This window comes from Solanum stenotomum, chromosome 2 (genome assembly GCF_019186545.1).
Source record: "Solanum stenotomum isolate F172 chromosome 2, ASM1918654v1, whole genome shotgun sequence".
Taxonomy (NCBI): Eukaryota; Viridiplantae; Streptophyta; class Magnoliopsida; order Solanales; family Solanaceae; genus Solanum; species Solanum stenotomum.
The window spans coordinates 41,392,245-41,396,585 of NC_064283.1; the positions used below are offsets into that span (position 1 = coordinate 41,392,245).

Below are 4,341 nucleotides of genomic sequence, written 5' to 3' on the forward strand. Positions count from 1 at the left end.
ATGATAAGTTCCTCTTGATTTGCTTTTATGTGAAGTCATGTGTGAATAGTATGTTTACATGATCTTCTTATGTGATTCATGAAAATGCTTAAGTCTTGTTAGAAATGACTTTTATGCATTGTTTCCTCATGTTGTAGTGCATTTAAGTAGATTTGCATATAGACTTCATGAGTTGATTATGAGCATGCCCTAGTTGGTAGAGTTGAAAGGTTCCTCCTCAAATAGATGCTTTTTGAGAGGAAAAAAATGCATTTAGGCTCCATGTGTATGTGTTGAGCATGTTTTAGCTAGGAGATGTTAGTTCCTCCTTAAAAATGAAAAGATATTGATTTTAATGCATTTTGGGTTGGTAGAAGTAGTTCCTAGTCCCTTGTGTCGCATTGAATGCGTTTAGCTTGGAATCGGAGTTTTCTTTCTTGGTAGTGTGCATTAGATGTAGTGAATGCATAATGGGCTGATAAGTTAGATTTTAGACTTTATGAAGTGTTTAAAGTGTCATTCGAGGACGAATGTTCCCAAGTGGGGGATAATGTAACACCCCGTAATTTAGTGAGTTTAGCGAGTAACTTCTAGAGCCTTTGGTTAGAGTTTTGGAGTGTTGTATAAGGGTTAAAACTTGTAAAAATGGTTCCCATACTTAGAATAGGGGTTTTAGGGTTTAAACATCCGAGTACGACTCCCCAAGGACCACCCAAGGGGTCCTAGAGGAGGACCCCAAAACAGTCCCCAAAACTGTCCATTTTATGGACCTACGTTTGGCCATCTACGACCAGTAGACCAGAGCACGGCCCGTAGGTCTTGGGAGTAGGTCAAGGCCACCAGACCTGCAGGTCTGAGCCTCGGTCCCTAACCATGGAGACCAAACGACGGCCAGTAGCTCCACCTATGGTCCGTAGGTGGAGGGGCGTAGATGCTGCCAAGTTTTGACATTTTAGTTTTAGTTAGGGGGTTTGGGAATTAGTTAGTTATTTAATTAAGGGCTTAGGGGGTCGGTTAAGTAGTTAAATAACCACCTGTAAATACCTAATAAGACCCTAAAACTAAGTCATTAGCTCATTCATCTTAGAACCCCCAAATTACTCTAAAGAAACTCTCTCTCTAGAAGAACAAGAAGAAAGGAAGTTGGGGTAGCAGCTTAGGGTGATTTTCACCACTGATTCAAGATATTTTTAAGGCTTTGATTAAAGGTATGAGAAGCTTAATTATCCATGGGTTCTTCCACCCATGGAGCCTCCATAGTTTCCCCCAGTTGTGAACTCAAAAACCCAATTCTAGCTAGGGTTGTGATTGCATTGTGAGTAGGGCTTGGATGTGATTCCAATCTAGTGGATAACATCCAATTATGATTGATTTAGCTTTGATTAAGAATAATATGATGATTTCATGTGATTTGTATGATGAACCCTAATCTAAATTGATAAATGTGATTTTTGTGGGTTTATGCCATTAGAGGCAAAATTGAAAGTTCTAAAGTAATCTTCCTATTTCAATGTCTTGAATACTAATTGATAATAGTTAGTATCATCTAATAATGAATTGAACTAGACTTGATTGAATAGGAAAGGATCATGACTTGAAAAGTTAGAATTGAACCTTTATGATCAATTAAGACTACGGTCACCTAGTAATGAAAGATGTGATCAAATTACCTTGAAGTCTAGGTATTAAATAAGAGATTAAGAAAGAAACCTTGAGAGTAAGGTTGTGATCCTAATAGCTAGGGCTTTAGGTTGAAGCTAATGTGATTAACTATTGATGGTAAGGCTTTGAAAGTAAAGTCTAAAAGAGAATAGGAGTCTAATAGGTTAAATTGTGGTGAAAGGCCTATACTCATCTAAACTACCTTATAAATGCTTGGTAGATGAAAGTGATAGAATAACTGGAGCATGTATGGATTTGTCAAGGACATCTTTCCATGAGAGATAAGTGTTAAGCAAGGCTTAACAAGTAAATCTTGGGGTGTATGCTTGGCTCCAAGTGGATATTGACAATGAGATGGAGTGTCACACAGGATAGGGTCAAGACTCCAAGAAGAAAGGAGAGCCACACCTAGTTGATGTGAGGACTATCCAAGTTAAATGGGGGACTCTTACGTAGTAAAGTGTGGGTTTTCCCAAAGTTAGGTCTCATGATATGGGAACCTTCACATACTTGAGTTATAAGACTACTTAATAAAGTACCTCATAGTGTTCTAAAGTTAAAGAAAGGAATTAGGTTCCAAACCAAGAAGTGTTAGCATGAGAACCTAAAGGTAGTACTTAGCATGTATAATATTATGGGGTGATATGCATGCATTGCACAAGTATGACTTAGGGTCACTAAAGAGAAGTCTTGAGATAGGATTGTGCTAGAGTTGCTCTTCCTAGTTATAGTTGACTAAAGGTAAGAGATTTCCTTAGTTATGCGAGTTAAGCTAATAATGAGGCCAAAGTAGGGTGAATATGAATAGGATGACTTCAAGGCTATGCTTAGTGTAAAGGGTAGTATGGGATGCCTTTCATGCTTTGCACAAGTGTGTCTTGGGGTTACTTAGAAGTATAATACCCTTATGACGTAGATAAGCTTAAGAGTTGACCACGTACAGAGATTATAATTAAGATGACATGAAGACCTAAGTCTTGAATGTGAAGGTGGACTATGCCCAAGAATGACCAAAGAGAGGTACTTAGCTTGGATGGTAGTATGTGATGCTATCCTTGCATTACACAAGTATACTTGGAGGTGGCTTGTGAAGTAGTTCTCTTGTAATATGAAGGACTTAAGGTTGAAGTATGTAACCATGAAAGTCTAAGTAAAGACTTTGCCATGGACATGATGTATCTCTTATGCTCATTAAATATATCTTATGTTGACTTATGTTTATATGATGCTTGTGTTGATGATTATTCTATGGTTATGTTGATGGTGTTATGACCATGTTATTATCTCCTATGCTTATGTCTTATGTTGACTAACTATTTGAGATGCTCTTATGATGTTGTGCTAGCTCTCATACTTGGTACATTTTGTACTAACGTATATTTCCTACATTCTAATCAAATGTAGGGTTTGGAGACTCGAGAGCTACTTGGAGTTAGGTTTCTAGAAGTTGCAAGAAGTTGAAGATCTTGGTGAGTCCTCATAGCTTCGAGGACAAAACCCACCTTTCCTTTATGTCTTTTTATTCATGTTGAGACTATTGTATGGGTTGTGTCCCAAGAGTTTATTCTAAAAGTTGTATTAGATGGTTTGAGACAAAGAGTATAGAAAGACTTCCGCTTGTTGCTTTTATGAAGTATGACTTTGATTGTAAAGTTTTAAATTGTTCCTTATTTGCAATTCTATTACCTATGTCATGATGCAAAGGACTTGTATTAGACCCCTTCGGGGTCGAGTACGCCGTGTTACGTTTAGTGGGTACCCCTGGGTCGTGACACATGTGTGGTCCACATACCCCAACATGTACTTCATTCATGATCTTCTCGGCTTCTTCAACATCCACACATCTCAACAAGTTCAGATCTGGGGTTCATTTATATAAAACTTCCCCGCTCCAAAAGAAACGACTTGCCAGACGTCTAATAGTTCTTTTTTGGCTGTCATTGGCATGATCATGACATTTCCCTGTCTGCAAGAAATTCTTAATGTCTAGGTACCATGGTTCACCATCTGATTCTACTTCCACAGTGTTATAATAACCATGTTGGTCCCGAACTTGAATATCCAAGGGAGTGATACAAGTGTTTCCAGGATATGGAAGCATTGAGGCCAAAGTAGCCAAGGCATCTGCCGATTCATTATGAAACCTGGGGATGTATCTAAACTCGATAGACCTAAACCTCTTTCTAAGATCTTCCACATATTGTTTGTATGGAAGAAGTTTGAGGTCTCGAGTTTTCCATTCGCCTTGAGCTTGCCGAATAAGCAAATCACAATCTCCCAACACAATCAATTCTTGCACACCCAAATCTATTATCATAGTTAGACCCATGATGCAAGCTTAATACTCTGTTGTGTTATTTGTACAAAAGAAACGAAGTCAAGCTGTTGCAGGGTAATGCCCTGTGGGTGATATTAGAATTGCCCCAATCCTTGTGCCTTTTGCGATTGCTCAATCAAAGTATAATTGCCAGACCTGATTTTCATCTGGATCTACTTCTTTAACTAAATTAATCTCTTCATCTGGAAAATATGTATCCAATGGTTTATAGTTTCCATCGACTGGATTCTTTGCCAAGTGGTCTGCCAAAGCTTGAGCTTTCATTGCAGTCTGAGTGACATATATAATGTCAAATTTCGTGGGCAAGATTTACTATTTTGCAAGTCTGCCAGTTGGCATTGGCTTCTGAAATATGTACGTCA

At 38.3% G+C, this 4,341-nt stretch overlaps 1 pseudogene; it reads right to left on the reverse strand.

The window, feature by feature from the left end:
- Window positions 1–252: 252 nt before the first annotated feature.
- Window positions 253–3,970, reverse strand: LOC125855985 (uncharacterized; annotated as a pseudogene).
- Between the last annotated feature and the right edge of the window lie 371 nt (window positions 3,971–4,341).